This window comes from Apodemus sylvaticus, chromosome 4, assembly GCF_947179515.1.
Source record: "Apodemus sylvaticus chromosome 4, mApoSyl1.1, whole genome shotgun sequence".
Classification (NCBI taxonomy): Eukaryota; Metazoa; Chordata; class Mammalia; order Rodentia; family Muridae; genus Apodemus; species Apodemus sylvaticus.
In genome coordinates this window covers 18,398,277-18,424,465 of record NC_067475.1, presented here as the reverse complement: position 1 = coordinate 18,424,465, position 26,189 = coordinate 18,398,277, and the positions used below count along the sequence as shown (strand labels likewise).

General features: G+C 39.1%; 1 pseudogene; it reads right to left on the bottom strand.

The window, feature by feature from the left end:
* Window positions 1–4,591, bottom strand: part of LOC127682491 (guanylate-binding protein 1-like) — a 51,012-nt pseudogene extending 46,421 nt beyond the window's left edge.
* Between the last annotated feature and the right edge of the window lie 21,598 nt (window positions 4,592–26,189).

The following is a 26,189-nucleotide window of genomic DNA, read 5'->3' as shown; positions in this document are numbered from 1 at the left end:
TGTGCTCTTCAATAGCACAAATATTAACCACAAGCCTGCTAACAATTGCATATACTTCCAATTTTGCCAAGCTCAGTACTGTCCGGAGAAACATTAAGGTAAACAAAATGTTTTACATCTGCAACTCTCAGTATCCATACGTATCAAACTATATAGTAAATCTATTTAGCTCTCAAAATATGGGCATGTGCATTGAATCTGTACTCTTTAAAATTAACTTACATTTAAACTAAATACTCATATATGTGTCTTTGGATGCTAAATGGGCAGTGAAATTCTAGATTAGTCAGGAAATAATATGGAAAGATTATCTTTGCTTTGATATAAATAAACTTTTCAAAGATAGGGAATTTTCTTACATCAAAATTCAAGTTTTACTTGAGAATATCTGGAATTTGGAAAGAAAAACATAAAAAATAAAGTAGGTTGTTGTTAGTTACCACCAAACAGTGTACCCTCTCAAGCTTTTAATAAGAACTGCATAGGAGACTCAGGAGCTCTATCCACCTTGATGCCTCCTGGGAGTGTTTTAGCCTTAGAAGAGCTGAAGATGAAAGAACAGAAGTTGACCACCTGTGGCAAAAAAAAAAAAAAAAAAAAAAAAAAAAAATCAGAATCTAACTCATCATCATGCAGGCTCTCCAGCTCAGAGAGCTTCTTCCACTCAGTGGGTGGGTAGAAGGCAAAGCATTTCTTCTTAGAAAAGAACTTTCGAGTACAGAGTCAGGACAGGTTGTAATTTTTATCTTCTTTACTGGCACCTAGACAAAGTAAAGATAGATAGATAGATAGATAGATAGATAGATAGATAGATAGATAGATAGATAGATAGATGGATAGGTAGATAGATAGACAGACAGACAGATGATAGATGAATGGATGGATGGATGGATGGATGGATGGATGGGTAGATGGATGGATGGATAGATAGATAGATAGATAGATAGATAGATAGATAGATAGATAGATAGATGCAGATGAAGTTAGAGATGGAGTTATAGCCACACAGCTAGCATTATGTTCATGTGTAGCATATGGGTTTCTCCTAATAAAAGTTTCTTTTGCTCCAAGTTTTTGGCAGTGTGCATCTCTATATGACCTAAGAAAAGGATCAAAACACTCTGATCGCAGAACAGAATGAATGTACCTCCAACACTATAATCGAAATTAGCATATTGAGACAGATACTATGAACCATATTTAAAAATAATGTGGAAATGAAAAGTAAAATAGAGAAAATTAAGACATGAAAAAGGTTTCTAGTGTTCTCTTGCCTATTTTCCAATAAACAATCCATGTACCTTGCTTGAGCTTCAGTGAATTTTCCAGGTACTCATTTGCTGTGAGTGTTTGTCCATCAGCTACAGCCTTACAGTCACATCCCTCAGAGTCCACACAAAGTCAGGGAAGCAGCTCACAAACTCAGCTGAAGTCTCAACTCTATTGCTATGAGGTGGGAATGATGTTCTGATCCGATCTATCAGTTCTGTCACCTATTTAAGAAGCTAAGAAATAGTGGATGCACTAGGTTCAAATCCTCCCATTGATCTCATCTATTACCATACTCTGAGTTGCTTTCTTCTGACCCAATTATGAACTGATTAGTATGTATATGATTTCTTCATTATCACGCCCCTTTCCATCTCTCTCTCTCTCTCTCTCTCTCTCTCTCTCTCTCTCTCTCTCTCTCTCTCTCTGTGCGTGTGTGTGTGTGTGTGTGTGTATAAAATTTAACTTTACAGAACACATAGACCACTGTCTTTTTAACAGGAGACTCTCAGTCTCTCTATCTCTTTCTGTCTCTCTCTGTCTCTCTGTGTGTCTCTGTCTCTCTCTTTCTCATATGTATGTGTGAGAGAATGTTTTGGTGTGTGTTTGTGTATGTGTGTATGTGTGTGTGTGCTTATGCTTTGTGCTACAAAAATGATACTGCAGCTGGTCCATGACCTGCTGGTTGATGGTCCCCATGCTGTAATAGACAAAGGTGCTACTTAGAAGTATAGCCAGGGCCAAGATCCAGCAATCATTATGGTTGTCACCCTGGAAGTCAGAACACACATGGGTCAGGAGTATGCTCATTTTATGTAACTTTCCAGATCAACTGTAGCAAATGTATGATCACCAAGATTGTTTCTAGAAGAATTAGAAAAACCTATGTAATATTTATGACCTGTGAAAGACATCTAAAATTCAAATAAAACTACACAAAGATGTTGGCAATTTTATGCACATTTTTGTTTATAATGATGCTTGTTAATGCCATTCATCTGGTGTTTGTCCTGTGAACAATATGTATTAACCACATAGCTCATCTATGATCCATCTTCTTAAATTTTTCCTCAATTCTGGTAGCTAAACTTAGATCCATATCAGGTAAATAAAAATGAAATGGCATTAAAAGCTAAATAATGCAAGAGATGAGGGGGTGAACTGCAGATTGATCCCTCCATTTTTACTTTCTCCACATACCCCAGGCCCTCAGTGTCAAGCAGAACTAGGGTGTGGTCAGGTTTCTTGAGATGAGGCACACACCACATCTACATGCCCTTGGTGTGAGACTGAACAGTGGAGCCCAGGAGAAGCCTGCAGAGCATAGGAGAGAGAAATATAATTAGTCATAGGTATTTCAAGAAACTGATATAAAATTAGCACACTAAAATCCAGGATAGATAATTGTGACCAAATTTCCAACAGTCATATAGCATGCATGAGGCATGTATCCATCAAACCTTGTACCATGGTTGCAGAAACAGTTGGATTCCTGTGAGTAAAACTGTAAATGTTAAACATAAGTTGCAGTGGAGAACCAGGATGCAGGAGATGCCAGGATTGTGGGGCATCTGCTGAGGAAAGCTAAGGGTACTGAGTGGAGCCAGCCTGATGTGAAGTATATGGTTATGATGCCTCCACCTGTGTTGATGCTGGGTTTGAAGCTCAGCCTGGTCTTTGCCTAGGCTTTATTCTTGTTTTGGTATGGTCTCTCCTTTTATTTTGTGCTGTCATATATTGGAAGCATGCAGCTAGTATTTTGATTTTCCCAGGGGATCACAACTAAAAGTTTGCCTTGAATGTCAGAAAAGACAATAAATTTTTACATGGTATAATAAGTTTAGTCTATGAGGAATTTTGAAATTGAAGTTAATGAATTTTTCATTCTGAGATAGCCATGAGCCAGTAGGGCTTAGAGGTAGAATGTTATAGTTTGTGTGTTAAATGTCTCCCTTATATTAATGTTTTAATATTTGGGTAGCACCAGTCTTTGGAGGTATGGACTTTTGGAAGGTGAAGATTGGCTGGCAGAAGTAGGCTGGAAAAGAGAATCTTTGATGGTTAGTAGTGACGCTAACTTGGGTCTTGTACATCTTGTTGACCGGATGTGACATGAATAGTCCATAAGCGTCTACCACCATGAGTGGAGCTAGTATATTGATTCTTGCAGGAATGAACAGAGAGCGCTTTAACTGTCAGTCAAAATAAATCTTTCTTCATAAAATTGCATCACTTGGGTACTTGATCACAGCAATAAGCAGAATACAACCTAAAATGATTGCATGAACTCAAAATTTTTATACCCAAGTTCATGGAAACATTAGTCATAGCAGCCAAAAGGTTTTATGTACAGATAAATGAATAACAAAATATTATGCTCATATGATTACTGAGCCCTACAAAAGGAAGAAAATGTGATACATGCTCTAGAAATGTTAAATCTCAATATTATCATGCTAAGAGAAAGAAGCTACTTACAAAGAAAAACATATTATGAGTCCACTTATTTTATTTTCCCATTGCAGTTAAATTTATAACCACAGAATATCAGATAATGGTTGGAGATAGGCAACTGATGGATTCCATTTCTCTGTGAGAAATGAGATAGCTCTAGAGATAGATAGGGGCCATGAATACACAAAAATATAAACTTACTACCACAAAATTGTATATTTGACAATATTTTTATGTTTTTGAGTTTTTGTAGTTTATGACAACAATTTTATGTTAGATATTTTGAAATAATACAAAAAAAACTCACACAGACAATGTAGATTACAACTTTTAGATTCAGATACCAGTTTATATAAACTGTTCTATAAACATCTTTATAATGTGTTAAAGTTTATAAGTATATAAATTAGCAATTTGTATTTCTGCTTTCATCTAGGAATGAAATGATTTATATTTTTAATAGGAAACTATGAGCCACTTGTGATGACACTCTGGAAGCAAGAGGTTCATGAGTTCAAAGACAGCTTGAGTTACACAGCAGGACTCATCTCAAAGACAAACAAAAAATCAACAACCAACTCAACTGTGCCTGACATATTATATTCTTCACACTTTCATGCTAGAATCTGAAGATGTGATGGAGAAAGGGGACCCAACAGCTTTGTTGGTGCCACTCACACATTTTCCTCCCAGCCAGCCTGTTCATCAGGTAGCATTTTTCTGTTAGGTAGAGGCCCACAATGGCTACTATGATCACAGGCTGTGTGATGGCCGACAGGATCTGCAGGACCTTCTGATTGGCTCTCAGTTGTCCTTTGACATTCTCAATGAGGCACATGGGCTCTGGCATACATGTCTCCAGGGCCATTTTTTCAAAGTTGTCTCCTCCCTGCAAGACCAAAAGTGGGAGTAATTAGAATTAGTCTTTAGCACCCAGAAGGGAAAGAACTAAAATTCTCTACAGTTTTATATCTGTTAAGCTAGGTGAGTGAAAATATATATTATGTTAGGAAGTTACAGGCTGGAGGACAGCACTGGCCCATTGACAGGCTAGCCTGAGATAGTAGATAAGGAGTCAGTAAGAGAGGAGTGGTATAGGTGTGGTGGTCAGGACAGTCTTGTAGCTCTCACTGACTAGCAATCAGATTACAACATTATTTATATAGCTTTTGCAGAACATAGACAGACTAAGGATTTTCAAGAAGTAAAGACGCTGTGTTCTTTTTTTGATTACATGTCCAGGATTACAAGTTCAGTCACAATTAGGAAGTACAAATAGAACAGATTTTATTTTTATTATCACCCTTATAACTCCAATTTAAAGAATCAAAAGAATGTCTCCTCCAAAGCACACATTTTCAATATATGAAAGTCTGCTTTTAGGCTGGTAGTATATTCAGTTTTAAACCACTCCAGACAAACAGAAAATATGTGAACTGGTGTGTTTTATGAATAGCAAATATTAATTCCTAACTCTTTTTAATATATTGTTTTTATCATCTGTGATATAAAGTAGGAAATGTTGAGTTCTTCTATTCCTACAACAGTCAGTATACCCTGTACAGCTGCCTATCTTAAAACTACATTTTCACAGAGCTCTAAGCATATTGGAAAGGGAGGCGTTGGATCCATACCCAATTCTCCTGGCCAGTCATAGTTTATCAATTGTCTCTGTTATTCCTGCACCAATTATACTATTTTTTTATTAGGGACAGACACCCCAAGTAGATTCCTGGAGTTGAAGTCTCATTAACTGTGTATGTCATGATCTCCATGGAATAGGAAGCCTTTCAAACAGAATCAGATTAAGTTTACAGCTTTCCAAAAAAAAAAAAAAAAAAAAACCACAGACACAAATTATATCAGGAAAAGACATAAAATGAATCATAGTGCAGAAAGTTTCCAAGAATGAAACATGCAGAGAACAAAACCCAAAAGTCAGAAGCAGAGTGATCGCAATTGCAGCACTTGTCTCAGCTTGCTGGAACTGTGCCAAACAGCTGTGCTGACATTTCAGTGCTGCCAGTGGATACATCTATGCCAGTTTAACACTATTAAGAAGAATGTCGTTTAAGAGGATGAAGCAATGATTTAACATTCTACTGCCCACACATTCAAATAGTCTATGCAGTTTAGCATTGAAAATATTCCTTATTAAAGCCTTTTACTATAAATGCTATGAAATCCAATAACAGCTATGCATGCAAGGTATAACCATTCTTGCAATAGAGACATATAGGCATGGCAATAGCCAACTCCTTTGTGATTAGATTTGAGGTTTGATCCATGAGAGAAAATACATGCCTGATACTATAAATGTGATCAAAAGTGCTACGCTGGAGAGGTCATAATCCCTAGGACAGAAACTACCATTGTGGTTCTACTAAGCGGACAGGCTGTCAAACTGCTTCCTAAATTTTTGTCTTTATTCCATAGGTAAGTGCTGCTCTCAATATTTGAGGAGTTTCCTTTTGCATTAGTTAATACAGAGGTTCATGACTGGAAAAAACTGCTTTGAGTAGAATCATTGACTGTTGAATTCTCAATTAGAAATCCAGGTCACACCAGAACGGGGAAGTGGGAAGGGGTGGGTGGGAGGATAGGGGAAGAGAAGGGGGCTTACGGGACTTTCGGGGAGTGGGGGGCTAGAAAAGGGGAAATCATTTGAAATGTAAATAGATTATATCAAATAAAAAAAAAGAAAAAAAAGAAAAAAAGAAATTCAGGTCACCCCTGGTTGCAGGATTTTCCCTGTACAAGCAGGAGGCCTGTGATTAGACAGGGAAAGGGAAATGGAGCTAAGAGTTGCAGAGATAGAGAGGATGGGAGGAGAAGGCAAGATGGCAGCAGAAAATTGGCTCTGATATTATTGTTTTGGCATCTTGTAAATTGTGATTTTATTGATATATAAGTTTTATTGTTTAACTATAAGCTTTAAGAGTTTTGATTTTATTGGGCTACTGGGTATTGTGATGGTTGACTGTGGGGTAGGTGGTTGTTGCCTAGTAGTGGAGATCAGGCCCTGTCTGGAGTGTTGGCTGGTTGATAGAAGCAGGAGCTCAGAGAGCTGGAGAACAGAGAGACAGCTGAGTTGAGATATCACCCTGCTGGAGCCCTGGAGCCTGCAGGTTCCAGCAATAGTGCACGGAACATGCTGGTTCACTTTTTTCATTTCCAACAGCAACCCCTTCCTAAGACTCAAGAAGCATCATGGAAAAGAGAAGGAGAAAGAATGGCAGAGCCCTAAAAATGGGGCTTGGAAACACTGTCTTCAGGACATGACACTCCTTGTCCTTCTGAACTCAGCCCATTATTCTTGGGTTCATCACAGAGGGAAACAGGCTGTTGAAAACCCACCTCTGAGAAACGATTGGCAATTAATAGCTGGTGAGAGGAGGAACTGTTCTTAAGTAGTGAAGCCACCATTAAGTTGTCCATCCTCCAGTAGTCAATCATATACCTCTGCTTATGTGAACAGCAATAACAGCATAACAGTGTTGGTTTAAAAGAAGGATATGAGTCACATATAACATTCCAGGTATAGAGTTTAATGACAAATGAAACCATTTTATTTCAATTCTACTAAAAAGGTTTACTTTACTATAAGTTAAAAACACAAATGTAGGATCCTATGCCTGTTTTAAAGCTCTTCTTCAACAGAATGAGTATAAAGGACACTCAGATGTTTAGATTTTCATCTGTTTTATGAAATACATCAAAATGGATGCTTTAAGAATCTATCAAGGAAGTGTGTATGCAATTAGGAGGCAAATACATTTTTGCGTTTTATATCATAATAGAATCCCTCAAATCTTTACCCACAGCAGATTTTGCTCATGGGAAAAATACTTGTTTTCACATTAAGAGTTGGTCATACCCTTACCAAATACTCTCAAGGTTTATTTTGCTTTAATTATGAGATTGTCAATTGTTTCCTGTCTCCTCACCTTAATATGATGAGTTTTTATACACAAAAAAACACTTATTTAACTCTTCTATAAAATTGAGTGCCTGCTAAGACCTTTAAACATTTCTAATATCCATTTCCATTTTTGCTAAATGACACTATATTGGCTAGTTTTATATAACTTGACATTAACTTGAATCATTTGGAAAGAGGGAACCTTGGTTGAGAAAAAAAGTCCTATCAAATGGGCCAGTGGGAAAGCAAGAGGCTAAATTTCTTGATTGATGTTTGATGTCATAGGGCCCAGCTCACTGTCAGCAGTGTCCCGTGGGCTGATGGTCCTGGTTCCTATACAAAAGCATGCTAATCAAGCCATGAGGAACAAGCCTATAAGGAGCATTCCTCCACTGCCTTTGCATCATCTCCTGCCCTAGGTTCCTGCCTTGATTTCCTCAGTGAAGGAATATGACCTGAGAATTATAAGCTGAATAAATCCTTTCCTCTCTAAGTTGCTTTGGGAGATGGTGTTTTATCACAGCAATGGATAGAGACGCAAAGTAGTTGTATAGTTGAGGATGCACTGGGCAAGCTATACCTACACATGGCTGTGTTGGAATGAGTAGCTTGGTACAGCTGAATCAGCTCCTTATTCCTCAACTTGTGCAGTACTCAAGAAGTGTTCTCCTGGTGAAAGACTGTTTCAGAGGTTCATAGAGGAAACTCTAACCATGTACACATGCACAGAAAATATTTTCAGAAGATGCACATCATACCATAATAGCTACCAAATTATCTGAAAAACAAGTGTTAGTAACAAACAGGTGTGGGGCAGTGGACTATGCCAGGAAACTTGGTAAAGCCATGTGGGTTCAGAAACCCCAGTACTCTCATACTTGAGGATGGTAGGCATTTCACCTGACCACAGTGCCCCATGGAAAGACCCATGATAAACAGTCATGTAGGGACATAATCCCAACCCACCCCAAAATGTATATAAGACCCTGCCCACAAGGAATAAAGGCACGAGAGTTATTTCATTAAAGATAGTCTGGGAGCATGTGTCATATAAAAGCTATAGTACTTTTGGGGAAGATAGTTCTCTCCAGAAGCTTTCACTGCTGGAAGCTACCTAAGTCTATCACAGCCACTCCCTGCGTGGTGGCCCTGGCCTAGGGTCCTAGCAGTCACATGGCCCCTGCCTATTTGCACTGGCCTACTCCAGAGCAGCAGCACCACAGTATATCAACTGCCCCTCCCCTTCAGAAAGCACAAGTCTTAGGCTGCTCCTGTAGGGCCAGAGATACACAGAACTCCTTACACAGCCTCCAGTATACAGGCCAGTGACCACTTAAGTATAAGTGACCACTTAAGATAATACCATGTATGTTTTTTTTTACCTGTTTCTATTGTTTTAAAGCCATTTCGCATACACTACTGAAGTGAATTTATAATGAGATATAAACTACTTTAAAGTTAATTACAACCCAGTACATATTTTTCCCAAGAGTTTCAGAACTGTTTCCAGACATACTACTAGTTTACTAGTTTAGAAAAAAACGTACATTAGACATCAAATGGAAAATAAAATAGTATTTAGAGAATTTATTTTCTACCCCAGCTACATATAATAAATTTAATTTATTTGTTCATTTACTCACATAAGGAATAATGATCCCTGTAAATAGAAACTTTCTCGTTTGATATATATTCTTGGGATAATTTCCAGGGCTTTAAAATGTGTGTGTGTCTTCCTTCCACACATGAAAATGTGTTAATTTCCTGGTTATGAGCCTCTATCAACAAGAATACCAAGAACTGCCATTCCAGAATAAAGAACTAAGATTTTACACACACACACACACACACACACACACACACAATTAGAAAACACAACACTGAATAGCAGTCCATAAATAATTTTACACAAAGTACTTTTGAAAGTATTTTTATCTAATTGAGACATTCAAAAATATCAACTCATACAGCTATCTATTTAAATCCTAAGAAAAATGTATCATTGTTGAAATACTAATGTTTTCCTTGGATAGAAACAAGATGTCCTCAGTTTCAAGACATTTGAAAGTATGGATGATTTCTCTAGAAACTCCTGAACTGTGGGGATGCTCTGAATGTACATTTGAAGAGAAGGATAAAGGGAACACATCCATACTGTATGCTATTCTCTGTTAAAGTAAGATGTAAACAACAAAAAAGTAAAAAGAAAAAAGAAAGAAAACTACAGTGACAGTTTATATGGCAATGATTCTTCCAAGAATATTGAGGAGGGCATTGCATAGAGTTGTCCCCATGCTGGTCTAACTGCATTTCTGGATATAAAAGAATGCAAATAAATCTATATCTATCACCCTGCACAAAAGTCTGTTGGGTTCCATAGCTGCCTGCAGCTATTATGAAGTGGGTTTCTGGAACAGAAGCTGAGGGATGAATAGGGAAGGGGCGAAAAGAAGAATGGCTAAGACGATATTCACTGATCAAAGCTGGAAACTTTAATGGTGCCAGACCTTTTAACAGTTTGGGCAAACCCTTCCCCCCAGACTCCGGGCTGAGTTCCGGTGGAAGTTGTCTAGCTTCTCTTGGAGGTCCTCATCTTGACTGCTCTGGCAGTTGGGTGGGTCACCTGCTTAATTCAGGAATTCCTAGACCTGGAGCAACAATGAACTTAACCTTTACTTTAAGCACTCCACCCTAGGTGGAGCAGGATCCTGGCTATCTGGGAGATGTTAACCTTGACCATAGTCAAGTACACTCTTAGCACTCCACCCAAGGATAAATATTCTGCTTTAACCTACTTCCCTATTATGTCCTAATGGCAGATTTCTGTTGAAGCCAGGGATTGTCCTTGATCAAAATCAAACTCTGACCAAGTGCATGACTGCCCCAATATGGCTCTGTACAAAAGTCAAGTCCAAGTGGTTCAAATACCTCAACATAAAGCCAGATACACAAGATCTAATAGAAAAGAAAGTGTGGAATAGCCTTGAACACATTGGTACACTAGAAAATGTCCTGAACAGAACACCAATAGCTCAGGCATTAAGATCAACAATTAATAAATGGGACCTCATGACACTGAAATGCTTCTGTAAGACAGAGAACAGTGTCAATAGGACAGAACAGCAGTCTACAGAACGGGAAAAGATTTTTTGCCAGTTCCACATTTAACAGAAAGCTAATAACCCAAATCTAAAAAGACTCAAAAGACCCACCCACAAAACATTTGACCTAAAATTTGTTCTGTTTACCAGATATGCTTGAGGTAATTGTGGCTTAGAACTTGTGGGAATGGCCAGCCAATGACTGGTCCAATTTGATATCCATACCATGAGAGGAAGCCCATGCCTGACAGTGCATGACTGACCAGGAATCAGAGGTTGGATAGCGCAAAGACCCAAGGTAAAACCGAACACAACTGAAAAATAATTTGATTGATTGATTGATTGATTGATTGATTAATATAAAAGACAATGAAATTATTCCTAATGTTATTCTGCTATACTCATAGATTGGAGCCTTTTATGTCCCCTCTGGGCGTAAGTACATTTAGTGTGTAGCTAAAGAAACTTATGTTTCAGGGTAGAAATACACACACACACACACACACACACACACACACACATACACAAACACAATTTTTGTAATTACATCTCTACCGCAGTTCTCTCTCCTTCCTCTCTTCCCAGTACCTCTCTCCTACCTCCCCCTCTCCTCCAGATCCTGCTCCTCTGTTTCCCTTCAGAAAAGAGCAGGCCTCCCAGGGATATCAACAGACCACTGCTCAAAAAGTAATAATATGACTAAGCACAAACCCTCATATCAAGGCTGGATATGGCAACTCAGTAGGAGGAAAAGGACTCCAAGTACAGGCAAAAGTGTAAGAGACTCCTCCATTCCCACTGTTAGAAGTCTTTTAATAACACCAAGGGCCTAGGTAACATACATACAGGCTCCATGATTGTGCCTTCAGTCTCTGTGTGCCCCTATGAACCCTGCTTATTTGATTCTTTGGGCCGTTTTCATGGTATCCCCAACCACTCTGGCTTCTACAATCCTTCCTCCTCCTCCTCCACAGTATTCCCTGAGCTCCACTTAATGATTGGCTGCATCTTTTCCCATTAGTAACTCGATGATGCCTCTCTGATGATGATTGAGATAACAAGAGGCTGATGACAGAAACTGAGGGGAAGGGTATCCAGAGTACAGGAGCAATTGTCTGAGAGATGAGCAGGTGAAGGGTAAAGCAGAGACACCAACCAGTCTTAATCCCGAAGACCTTCAGTCAATCAGACCCAGGGTCAGAAGTCCATAGGAGCAGGCAGGGGGTAAGGATTAAGTGAGTACTGCTTGGAAGCCAAGTTCAGATGTGTAATGGAAAACATGCTACCAACCTGGTCGACATTCACTCTAGTTCCAGCTGTGATCTGAGGTTCTCAGAAAAGAGACACAACTGTGTCAGTGAACCCACAAAGCTGAGTGATTAGCATCCCTGTGATTGTGGAGAACTGGAATGTTGTAAAGTGACTATTGCAAAAAAAAAAATTTTCTTAAATGTATGAACAAAGCCACTCACCATTCCAAAGGTCAAAAATATGATTCCATAGCATCTGATGCATGTAGCCAACCACCCCCCCCCACACACACACACTTATTTTAACCTGATGTTCTAATGCATTTGTATGTACCATGGCCCATCTTTTCTTTTCTTTTTAACGATGAAAACTGCAGGAGACTTACTGGGTTGGAACATGGTGTCTAGGATAACCTGAGACTATGCTTCTGTGTCATCATCCCTTGTATTTGGGTTATTCTCCTTAAGGTGGAGCTGTGTTCTTACATCAGCACAGCATTTCCTCTCTTTGTCCTTCACCAAGGCAGTAGCTGTTCACCCTGCATCTCATTCTGTTTTCACTAGGAGTGGACTGAGTCAGCACTGTTCCATCACTGGCCACAGTCATTAAACTATGGCCATCATCAGAGACAAGGTAATGATAGAGAAACTATTCCAGGGCATGCCCTGCTCTGTTTCAGCAACATGTCTGCTGGTCCCTAACTCAAAGCAATCCCAAGTGTGGCATTTAGAGATTGGGTGTCCTGATAATACTACACAGGATTTATCTGATGCCTTGTTCCAACCCATTTTGAAGAGCAACCTTTCCTAGTCCCAGGAATTTCAAGAAATGAATTAAGCACCATAGATGCCTTTTCGTCTCTGCCCAGCATATAACCCCAGAGCTCTCAGAGATGAAGAGAACACTGAAGAGAAATGTCAGTTTCTTACCAACGTTTTTTTTGAATGATTTTTTATTCGATAAATTTTTTATATACATTTCGAATGATTTCCCCTTTTCTACCCCCCCACTCCCCAAAAGTCCCACAAGCCCCCTTCTCTCCCCCTGTCCTCCCACCCACCCCTTCCCACTTCCCCGTTCTGATTTTGCCGAATACTGCTTCACTGAGTCTTTCCAGAACAAGGGGCCACTCCTCCTTTCTTCTTGTACCTCATTTGATGTGTGGATTATGTTTTGGGTATTCCAGTTTTCTAGGTTAATATCCACTTATTAGTGAGTGCATACCATGATTCACCTTTTCAGTCTGGGTTACCTCACTTAGTATGATGTTCTCTAGCTCCATCCATTTGCCTAAAAATTTCATGAATTCATTGTTTCTAATGGCTGAATAGTACTCCATTGTGTAGATATACCACATTTTTTGCATCCACTCTTCTGTTGAGGGATACCTGGGTTCTTTCCAGCATCTGGCAATTATAAATAGGGCTGCTATGAACATAGTAGAGCATGTATCCTTATTACATGGTGGGGAATCCTCTGGGTATATGCCCAGGAGTGGTATAGCAGGATCCTCTGGAAGTGAAGTACCCAGAAGTACTCAGTATGGGTAGAAGGTCTCTTCATTTCTCTGTGTCTTCCTCCTGAAATTCTGTGGGGCTTTCTGGATTTCCCCAGTTGATAAGGTATTGGAAATCCCAGTAACATTTGCAGTGGATCAAAGTGCTGTGAAACTAAAATCACCCCGCAGTGAATCAACAGTCACATAAAGAGCTTTCCATGCAGAACCTTCAAATATTTAGTTTGAAGAGACGTTTGAACTATGTTTTGTTAAATAAACAAAACAGAGCAAAACAAAAAAACTCTTCCATAAGATGTAGAATATATGATTGGAATGTGTCCTGCCATTTGGAGCAGCTCAGATCATGAGACAGCATGTTATTATAAAGTCTAAGATCCAGATGCAGAGGCTCACCCAGTGTACAGGGTATACTGTTGTGGAGAGAAACAGTGTCTTCCATCCTCCTGAATACTCCTGGCGCCTATGCGCTCTGCACCCAAGCTGAGGACGCTGATTGCTGCTTAGGGGACTTGCTAACCTCTTATTAGGGAAATGACACACTTACATAATCATATCAGGCGAGGTGCTCAATTCCCTAGGGTCTCAACTTAAGGAACCCGCTGAACATTTCTGGGGAAGTAAGAATGGCAGAGTCCAAAAAGTCACAGTATGGTGCCTGTCATTTTTTTTTATAACAGTATGAGAAGTACAGAGAGTAGGAGCCAGGTGCACATGTATGGTGAAGTAGGTTCTCTCTCAAGTTTAAAGGACACTTTACAGGTATATAATACACTGCTTTGCCCCTAAAGATGCCGGCATCACTTAATAGCCCAGAATCCAATTCTCATTTGTGCATTGTGACCTCTTTGCGGTCAAATGACCCTTTCATCGAGGTCATATATCAGATACCCTGAATATCAGATATTTACAAGTCATAACAGTAGTAAAATTATAGTTATGAAGTAGCAACAAAATAATTTTAGTCCTATAGTAAGAGTATATGGTACCTTCAGCAATAGTATCTTACCGTCTAATTCAAATAGGTAACTAAGACCATTGGCAATAGCCTGCATTGTTTTGGGGACCTCTGGGCCCTTCCTGACCAACAAATTTCAGTTTTCTTGTAGCTTCTCAGGTCTAGGGAAAGAATGACGTCCTGTCCAAGGTAAAACATACTAATACATAATAATACATACATACTCTGGCTCCTTGTTACTTTAACACAAGCAAACTATGCAGAAACAGAATATTAACTCTATGTCAGCAGCCTTTGCAAGTGTTCTTCATTGTGCTGTAATTCCATCTGCTTAGTTGGTAGGAAGCTTCACTTGGGGTCTGAAATGAGACTTCCCTTCCCATCTCATATTCCTTTTATCTCTCTATGTCGACATGGTACAAATTGGCTTCAAACTCATGGGTTTAAGGAGCCATCATCTCTTTTATGACTCTATTTCAGTTCTGATCATTGGACCTCTCCTAGGGTTGAAGGTCTTGCTGATCAGATATCCTGGAGTTTGGTTTCAGCTGTCACACATTGCCAAGATTATATTTCACTCCCATTTTGTATGATTTGTCTGATGTGATCTCCTATTATGGAGGAAGTCAGTGCCAAAGTTCTTCATTGGAATAAATTTAACCAACTGAAAAGATTAGATGTTAGAGAATTATGGCTGAGTCTAACTTGCATTTTTTTAATACTGAGTTTCTAGGTTTGATATAGATAATTGGTTGAAAATATCTATTCATTCTCTTGCTTGGCAAGGTGTTTTGTCTGCCTCTCCATTCAGCATCTGGAGAGAGAGACGTCTATCTTTTCCTTGGAAGACTATACAAAGTCTTACCTCCTATGTGGCCTGTTAAACATGGAATTTTTTGCTTGTTCATTTTGTTTTCTTTTGTTTTGGTTTGGTTTTTTTGAGACAGTGTTTCTCTGTGTAACCCTGGCTGTCCTGGAACTCACTCTGTAGATCAGACTGGCCTCGAACTCAGAAATCTGCCTGCCTCTGCCTTCCAAGTGCTGGGATTAAAGGCGTGCGCCACCACTGCCTGGTAATGGTTTTATGGTTTGTTTGTTTTTTTTGTTTTTTTTAATGTGGTAGAAATGATAAGCAAAGAGAGGGAGAAGCCAGAGAGAGGAAGAGAGAAGTAGCAAGTCTATGTTCACAGTGCATATCATGAGCACTCATTAGGGGAAATTGCAACCACTTTCTTCCAAAAAGCCATCACTTATTTTTATAATGTTGTAGCTCCTTTGGGTTTAATGGAGCCAAAAAATTTAATTTGCCCCTTTGCTTCTAAAGAAGAGTTACAGTACAATGAAAGAAATTCACCCAAGTGATATACATACAGTAGCTTCAAACTTTAAATTCATTGATTCGTACTCAAGAATAAAAAGGGGGTGAGGAAGGAATTGTGTGAATGTAGATTTATTAGAAGGAAATGCAAAAGAACTTCCTTGATTTGGGTGGTGTGGGGGGGGGGTCGTCCCCAAGGGATGAATTCCACCATGCCGCCTTGCCCTATGGCCTTTTATGAATACTTTTTGGGGAATTTGAAAAGGACTTAGGTTATCATTATCGAGACTGTTCTTTGGACTTTTCGGTAATGTTGCTGTCTTTGTCTCTGCCACATATATTCCAGAAAGTAGCCCATCATCCATTCTCGTGTACTCAACTCCAATATACTCATTGGTTCAGGAAAATAGACCTTATTAAGATCATTTTTTTTTAAAAGGCTGAAGGATAATTTTATTAGTTTAAGGGTCAAGCTGCAAAGATTTGCAACTGGCAGAAGGTAGAAAGAGAAGAAGGCAGTCATGGGCTTTTGATTTTGTGTCCAAAACTAGCATGTTTGGCCATGGGAGTTAGCAAACAGTTACACTGTAGAAAGAAATGTCATATAATATTTGGCTCTGATAGTTGTACATCTGGCAGGGGGAGAGCTACAGTGGCTATGGGGCCAAGGATCCTGCCCCGCAGACAAGGAGGTGTGAAGACTAGAGAGAGAGTTGGGTACTTCGACCAACCCTATTTAATTAGACAAAAAGAGAAGAAACTCCCTAAGCAGGGGTTGGGGGGTCCAAAAGAGGTGATTATTGAAAAGATTGGAGGCTACATTTTAAAAATAGCTGTAGAGTAAGAAAACAGAAGTCAGTGGAGTTAGAAGATGACTTATGTTCTCCTGGTAACAAATCTCCTCCTAGCACCATAGTGCCCTCATGAGCTAGTATGATTATCTAAATGCCATCAGATAGACTTTGTTCCATGTCATAGCTTTAAACAGAGGACCTTTGATCTGTGGAGAATTAGGTGATTTCTGTCAGGGTCCCAATAAGTTTCTAAGCCCTACCCTGTTGATTGGTTCCATAAGTCATAGGTTCTGAGTCAATTCATAAGGTTGGGCTCAGAGACTTACTAGGACCAATTCCCAGTTAGGTACTTTCTATCTGTCTCTTGTCTGGGGTAGGGGTGGAAATTCAGAGAATCAATAAGATAAACCAGAGTATCAGGGAGAGTTTTCTTGGACTTTTGGCCAGTATCCAAAAGCAAAAAGGATAGAGAGATAAAAACAAACGTTTCCCTTAGCAGTGCTTGCATAGCTTCCATCACTGTCTACAAAGAGACTTCCTGGTAGAGAACAGGAACATACTGTGGTTCTCTTTTTGGACTAAGTAAAAGGAGCCTGTCAATCATATATACAGAAATACACATCCAAGAAAAACTACCTGTTCCCCAAACTTTAAGAAATAGTATAAGGCTTACATAAGCACGGAAAATCAAGACAAAGGTCCTTCTGGCCAATGTCCATCTCTATCCCTTGAAAATATGATCTGCACAATTGTCTCTCTGAAGAGTCTATTGTCATTTCATGATTGCTATTCTCTGCAGTGGTCTCATTGCTTAATATCCACATCTCTCAATGTGAAAAAATGTGGAAAGTAAATGATGTCATTCTGTAATACACTCCTCCTGTCTTTTGTATCATGCTAGGTCTAATCTTAATGAATTCAAGAGAAATCACAAGGAGCAAAAGGTGGAGGGTTAGAAAACTGGAATCCATCCCAGTAATGATGTCTTTAGGTGTCAGGGTGGATGGGCAGCCACCTGGATTTCGAGGTTCTCATGTCTCTGAGCAAAGAATTGAGCAGAGACACATGGTTACCATATACTCTAAAACATAATTTCCTGTATTTTTAATTTGATTACTTTTTATTGTTTTTTGTTTATTTGTGGGGGTTTTTTGTTTTTGTTTTTGTTTATTTTTTGAGACAGGGTTTCTCTGTATAGCCCTAGCCATTCTGGAACTCACTCTGTAGACCAGGCTGGCCTTGACCTCAGATATCCACCTGCCTCTGCCTCCAAGAGTGCTGGGATTACAGGCGTGTAATGTGAAAAAATGTGGAAAGCAAATGATGTCATTCTGTAATGCACTCCTCCTGTCTTTTGTATCAAACCACCGCCAGGCTTGAGGATTTTTGATTTGTTTTGTTTTGTTTTTTGTTTTTATTTAGAACACTCAGTGTAGCAATTTTATTGTAATCATTGAATGAAAAGCATTTTAATGCATTTAGCATATTAGGATTATTCCACAAACTGAAGTCACTCTGCTTAAACTCCACTATTGGTAATATGAATGAAGGCTGTTGAAGAATAAATGAAAATCTTCAATCATTTAATGTCTTCCCACAAATGTATGAGACATGGTGCTACTTGCTGTATTTCAGGTTGATTAAAGCAGGACATTGGTGATTTTTGGATTCCAACTTCCAAAACAAAATTTTATAATGGCACTGTCATTGTTTTACCTGAAAACCCTTCGGTGTTCTTTTCACACTGCTGATGGGGTTGCAAATTGGTACAACCACTCTGGAAATCAGTCTGGTTGGTTCCTCAGAAAACTGAGCACCTCAACTTTCAGAGGATCCTGCTATACCACTCCTGGGCATATACCCGGAGGATTCCCCAGCAGGTAATAAGGATACGTGCTCCACTATGTTCATAGCAGCCCTATTTATAATAGCCAGAACCTGGAAAGAACCCAGGTATCCCTAAATGGAAGAATGGATGCAAAAAATGTCATATATGTACACAATGGCATACTATTCAGCCATTAGAAACAATGAATTCATGAAATTCTTAGACAAATGGATGGAGTTGGAGAACATCATAGTGAGGTAACCCAGTCTCAAAAGATTAATCATGGTATACACTCACTATTAAGTGGATATTAGCCTAGAAAATTGGAATACCCAAAACATAATCCACACATCAAATGATGTACAAGAAAAATGGAGGAGTGGCCCGGTTCCGGAAAGACTCAGTGTAGCAGTATAGGGCAAAACCAGAACAGGGAAGTGGGAATGGGTGGATGGGAGAACAAGGAGATGGAAGAGGGCTGATGGGACTTTAGTGAAATGGGGGTCTAGAAAAGGGGAAATCATTTGAAATGTAAATAAAAAATATATTGAATAAAAAAATTATAGAAGTGAGAAGATTAGTGAGCGGGGGGGTGGGTGGGGGGGATGGGGGTTTTCAAAGAGGAAATAGCAAAGAAGATAATAAATTTGATTACTTTTAAGACTTGCAATTTCTCAAACTATATTTTCCTGGCTATTAATTCTGCTGACAATAATAAAAATCTTATGTTATTCTGGTACTTTTGATTCGGGATTTTTTTCATAGCATTATTATTTTAGTGTTGTTCTTTTCTTTGTAATCTTTTGTCTTCTGTGGGTGTGTGTTGTGTGTGCACACATTTGTATGTATGTGCATGTGTGCACACAGGTGCACTTGAGTGCGTGCATGTGTGTGTGTATGTGTGTGTGTATTGTGTGTGTGTCTTTGTGTATGTGTGTCCGTATGTGTGCATGCATGTGTGGACCTCTATACATATGCCTTTGCTGTGTTTTTTGTATCTCCCAGGAGACATCCTCATTTCCCATTGTTTTTTCTAAAAACATATGAGTCTTTTAAAAAAAGAATTTGAATCGTCCTAGTATGTTGTCTTTGGATGAATTTATGTGCAAGAGAGGGATGGGGAAGTCAACCATAGTATCATCCATCATAGTTTGACAAAGGTTATCTAAGAAGGAAAATACCTTGCCTTGACTTGACTTCTCTGTAGAGTTCATTCTGCTGTGCAGCAACATTTGCTCTGGGATTCTAAAGAGTATAGTTCACAGATAATTAGAAACCCAAGTCCTTTAGAGTGGAAACCAGACTCTATTTTTTCTGTGTGTCCCCACACAATCAAACTTCCAGTTGTATAATCTCAGAACTATATCCAGTCTTACTCTGGAGCTGCTTCTTGGCCTCTGTCTGACTTCTGTTGTATGTTCCCCAAAACAGTTTTAAAAAGAAGAAAATATTTTAAATTGAAACTTAAAAAACACAAGAGGAAGAACAAATTAAGTTTGTTTGTGGACGGGAATGATGCAGATTGGAGCAGATATATGATCAGACATTAGAGAGCCACAAAAATCAGCATAATTAGGAAGTGGATTTTGGAAACCATCAACAAAATAATAACACCATATCTAGATTACAAAAAATAAATAAATTTAAAATGAAAGTGCTGTTGTATCTAAGAATAACAGACAAAGTAAGTATCTATAAGGATGTTGGACCAAAAATTAAAAGCCATTGCTTGGCAGATGAAGAAAGATGAACTGAAGTCTCTTGACCAGGTCTAATTTTCTATTACTAAAACAAGGAACTATGCAGTGGGCAGTTTGTTATGTAGAAACATTTATATACCTTAGCTGGGTGGCGAAGGCCCAAAATCAGGCAGGCTCATGCAATCATCTTGAGTAAGAGGAAGATTACAAGGTGAGAGAGGAAGCTTTGAGGATCTTGGAGAGGCAAGTAATGGCCTCCTACTAGGCTCTATGCTTTAAAGTCCTATGCTATCTCTTTCCAACATGACACTCAGAGTCAAGATGCCAAAGTATGCACCTATGGAGACACACTAGCAATCTCCAAAGCCTGGGGCCACACACAGCAGCAGTTGAGTTTCTATGACAGAAAATCAGAGATAGAGAAGATGCAGTCTGGGCTCAAGTGATGGATTTCTTCCCTGCTTAACACAGTTAGAGCAAACTTTATGGGGAATAGATTTATCTATGTGTTTCTGAGAAAATACAGATTTAACATGACTCAAGTCATTTTGCCAAGAAATTTTGGCAGTATTCTCTGATAATGGATAAATAGATTTATCATAACTCAAGTAATTTTGCCAAGAATTTGGGTAATATTCTCTGCAAATGGATAGATAGATAGATAGATAGATAGATAGATAGATAGATAGATAGATAGATAGATAATAGATAGATAGAAGATAGATAGATAGATGATAGATAGATAGATAGATAGATAGATAGATAGATAGATAGATAGATGACAGATACATAGTTGAGTTTGAAATAGATTCAGCAGTAAGAAAGCTTAATGAGCGAAAAGCATCCAGTGGCAAAAATACAGCATTTTTAATAAATGGTGCTGTTTCAACTGGAGGTCAGCATGTAGAAAAATACAAATTGACCCATTCTTATCTCCTTGTACAAAACTCAAGTCCATTTGGATCAAGGACCTCCACATAAAAGCAGATACACTGAAACCTACTGAGGAAAAAGTGGGAAGAACTTTGAACACATGAGAACAGGGGAAATTTTCCTGAAGTGAACACCAATAGCTTATACTCTAAGATCAAGAACTGACAAATGTGACCTCATAAAATTACCAAGTTTCTGTCAGGCAAATGACACTGTCAATAGGACAAAACAGCAACCAACAGATTGGGAAAAGATCTTTACCAATCCTACATCCTATAGAGGGCTAATATCAAATATATACTAATAACTCAAGAAATTAGACTCCAGAGAATCAAATACCCCTATTAAAATTGGCTACAGAGGTAAACAAATAATTTTCAACTGAGGAAAATGTTCAAAATCCTTAGTTATTAGGCAAAGGCAAATCAAAACAACCCTAAAATTCCACTTCACACCAGTCAGAATAGCTAAAATCAAAAACTCAGGTGACAGCAGATCCTGAAGAGGATGAAGAGAAAGAGGAACTCTCCTCCATTGCTGGTGGGATTGCAGGCTGGTACAACCACTCTGGAAATCAGTTTGGCAGCTTCTCAGAAAGTTGGACATAGTATTATCTGAGGACCCAGCTATACCACTCCTGGACATATACCTAGAAGATGCTCCAACATGTAATAAGGACACATGCTCCACTATGTTCATAGCACCCTTATTTATAATAGCCAGAAGCTGGAAAGAACACAGATGTCCTTCAACAGAGGAATGGATACAGAAAATGTAGTATATTTACACAATAGAGTACTATTCAACTTTAAGAATGATGAATTCATGAAACTCTTAGATAAATGGATGGAACTAGAAAATATCATCTTGAGTGAGGTAACCCAATCACAAATGAACACATGGTATTCACTCACTGATAAGTGGCTATTAACCCAGAAGTTTGGAATACCCAAGATACAATTCACAGACCATATGAAGCTCAAGAAGAAGGAAGACCAAAGTGTGGGAGGTTCGGTTCCTCTTAGAAGGGGAACAAAATGCTCACAGAAGAAAATATGGAGGTAAAATGTAGAGCAGAGACTGACCAAAAGGCCATCCAAAGACTGTCCCAAATGGAGATTAATCCCATATATAGTCACCAAACCCTGAAACTATTGTGGATGCCAAGAAATGCTTGCTGAAACAAGCCTGATATGACTGTCTCACGAGAGGTACTGTCAGAGCCTTAAAAATAGAGAGGCAGATGGTCACAGCCAATCATTGGACTGAGCACAGAGTCCCCAATGGAGGAGTTAGAGAAAGAACTAAAGGAGCTGAAGAGATTTGCAGTCTTATAGGATGAACAACAATATCAACCAACCAGACCCACCAGAGCTCCCAGGGACTAATCCATGAACCAAGGGTTACACATGGCTTTAGCTGCATATGTAGCAGAGGATTACCTTGTTAGGCATCAAGGGGAAGAAAGATCCTTGGTTCTATAAAGACTCAATAGATGCCCCATTGTAGGGGAAATGAGGGCAGGGAGGTGGGAGGGGGGGGTGGAGGAACACCCTCATAGAAGTAGGGGGAGAGAGGATGGGATAAGGGCTACCTGAGAGGGGGAAACTGGTAAAGGGGATAACATTTGAAATGTGAATAAAGAATATATCCAAAAAAAATTAAAAATAAGGAAGCTAAAATGTTAAAGCAGGATAAAGAAGAATTTAAATAAAATTGTAATGTACTATTAAGGGAAAAATTCATATAGAGCCACCATTACTGGACTAAAACACCTCACAATACACAGAGGCACACTCCACCCCAACAGTAGAAAATTCTGGTTGTTCAGAAAGATGGCAAACATGCCCTTTATCTCTCTAACTAGTTCTGACAGGAGAACCAACCACATGAGGTGATGTATTTTAAGCAACAAGATTTAAAGAATAATATCCTTCCTTTTCATCTCAGATGATCACTCAGAGTCCCCAACTTTCAGAGTCGCTGCCTATATAAAAAATGTCCATGTCTACTGAGCACTTTTCTAAACAGCAGGTGGTTACCAAGGTCTCTTACAAGCAAATGTTCGACAGTTCTGGCCGAGAAGTCCTGGGAGGCCGCCCACTAGCTTGGCTCCAGTTTCATTTTCATATCCTTCCCATGTGTAGTTAGTCCACCACGTTCACAGAAAGTCTCACAACCTTGGAGAAGGAAATAAGAGACCAGTAAGGAAGCCAGTCCATCTACCATGAACAACAAGAACAGGTAAGGAAGCTCACTTCTTTTCCCAGAGCTCTTCCAGTTCTGGGAAGTTCTGCCCAGTGATGTGGGGTCTATAATGCCAGGAAGGGGATGAGAAGATTTTATATGGGTCATTATCGGGATCAGGATGCCTAGCAGCTGAACATGCAATGGGGAACAGGATCAGCTATCAGCCAGTCCCTAACTTCCAGTACTAGGCTTGGATTCAGCTGAAATATGGAAACAGCTAGGCTTGCCCTTACCTATGCTCACATTGTCTCTGCTGATCGGGACACAATTAAATGACCATGGACATCGACTGTGCTTGCTCGGTCCAGCTCCTACTGCAGCTAAGTGACTGAAAAGGCTGTTCATGCATTCTTCCCATGAAGAAGAGAGATTAAAAATAAATAATATAAAACATTAAATGATGCAAGGGAAATGGCCACTGACACTGTGGAGGCAGAAAGAACACTGGGATACAGAGGAACAGCTGAAGATCAGAATAGCATGCTTCAACCTCACACCCAAACTTGGTTTCTGAGTGGCTTCCCTCTTCATTGGGCAGACTCTCTATTCCTGGCACTGAGTCCTTACCCCTCTCACCTATAGGAGTCAAACCTGTGTTTCACTAAAGGCTTCCTCTACATAATCTCCTGCAGTATGAGACTAAGAGCAATGTCTCCACTCAGGCCTTTGGAAAGTTGTTCCTGGAAAGCCCTCCTTTGAGTTCCTGGCCAGGTACCAGCCTCACTCATCAACTCCTCTCTCTCTACTATTACCTCTTATCTCTGCATTCTCCCCATTTCTCTTTTCTTTCTTCTACTAAACAAGAAAAAATAAAACAGGAAACAGCTATTTTCTTTGAATAATTTCTTAAAGCTCTTGATTTGGTCCCTGGTTTTTAGTCTTTTGGTAACAGTTGTTTTGAACTTCCAGTAGTATTTGGGATGTTGCACTTAGACCCACTCCCCATTTATGTTACCGTTCTGTGTAGCTAATTAAGTTTCAGAGCACTGCTCTGGCACATAAACATCTTCATTGACCAAAAAAGCACAGCTCTCACTTTTAACAGATAAGGGCTAATCAATTTTTGAACTAAATATTAGTGATATTGAATAGACCCATTCAATATCTGGTATAAATTTTAAAATCAGAATTCAAAAGGAAATTCTCCCATGATAAATTAAAGGGAAGATAAGTTGTTAGCAGTGAATTTTGATAATTCACAAGGATGCAGACACAGGTCACCACAAATACAAGGTTTCAACATGGTAACAGTTTCATAAAGGTTTATACCGCAACAAAAAATAAAAATCATAGATGAAGACACTTTTAAAAATACTGCTAGAAATAACAGGTAGGTGATTTCAGGTAGGCTGGAGACATCAGGCAACAGAGTAAGGAGACCTCAGCAATGGGCCTGGATGTTCTCTGACTTACTCCTTAAATGAGTGAAAGCCAGGGTTCTGCTTGTATGTTCCAAAAATGGTCTTCCCTAATAAAAGAATGTTCGGTCAAATGCAGATGTAGGTGATAGGGGCTGGAGAGATAACTCAACAGTTAAGAGCACTGACTGCTCATCCAGAGGTCCTGACTTCAATTCCCAACAACCACATGGTGGTTCATAACCATCTGTAATGGGATCAATGCCCTTTTCTGGTGTGTCTGAAGATACCAACAGTTAAATAACTAAATCTTTAAGAGAGAGAAAGAAAGCGAGGAAGAAATTTTTCCTATTCCTTGGATAATATTTTCACAATCTCCTAAAATTATGCAAAATTTCTCCTTACTACTTGAACAATACACTAAAACTTAGATTCATGCTGAAAGGTTGCATGACTCCACCATCCGAGAAGAAAAGGGAAATCTAATTTTTTTCCACCTTTTCTCTCAAAGGCAAGGAATCCCAGTGGACACACCCCTAAAGGTCCACATGCCCTGGCCCATATGCCTCATTGAGAATGTCAAAGGACAATTGTGAGCCAATCAGAAGTCCCTGGAGATCCTATCAGCCATCACACAGCCTGTGGTGGTGGTGGCGATCGTGGGCCTCTACCACTGCACAGGCAAATCCTACCTGATGAAGAAGCTGGCTGAGAAGAGAACAGGTGAGTGCCACCAACAGAGCAGTGCTGGGTCCCCTCTGTTTAGCCACATTGTAAGCCCTGGTTGTGAGGAGGAAAATTAGAGAAGGAGATGGATTCTGAAAGCCAATATCCTACATGGTTTAGCTTTTATGTTGATTCTATTCCAGGGAGTAAGTCAGCACCATGATGCTCTTTACTCTGTCTTCTTGGGAGGCAGAGGTAGGTGGATTTGTGAGTTCGAGGCCAACGAGGGCTATACAGAGAAAATAAAAATAAATTGTCTCAAAAATAAAAAACAGACAGACAAACAAACAGCAAAAACCATTCTATTCTAGAAAGGAGAAAATATCAATAAGAATAAGAATAATTAATTAATTTACATACTAATTTTTAAGAAGCTCTAAGTCATTCATTAAAGCATTAAGGAAAGACCTAGAAGATGGCTCATCAGGTAAAGGCTCTTCCTACTTAAGGCAGGCAACATGGATCCAATAACTAGACGGTAGAAAGAGATATTTGTCCTCTACAAAGTTGTGCTCTAACCACCACACACACAGGCTCTGACACACACAAAAATGCATATCATGTACACACACACACACACACACACACACAAAATTGTGATGATAATTTCTTAATCAATGATCTCATAAGTAACAGAAAGTGTCACCTGATTTTTAAAGTTTTAAAAGTATTTCAAATCAAAATGTTTATGCCATGATTAAATATAACATAGAGTCAACTCTTCTGACCATTTTAACATCAATTCTATAGCATTAAGCAAATTTATATTGTTGTATAATCATCAATTTTATATGGATTATATTTTTCCCAA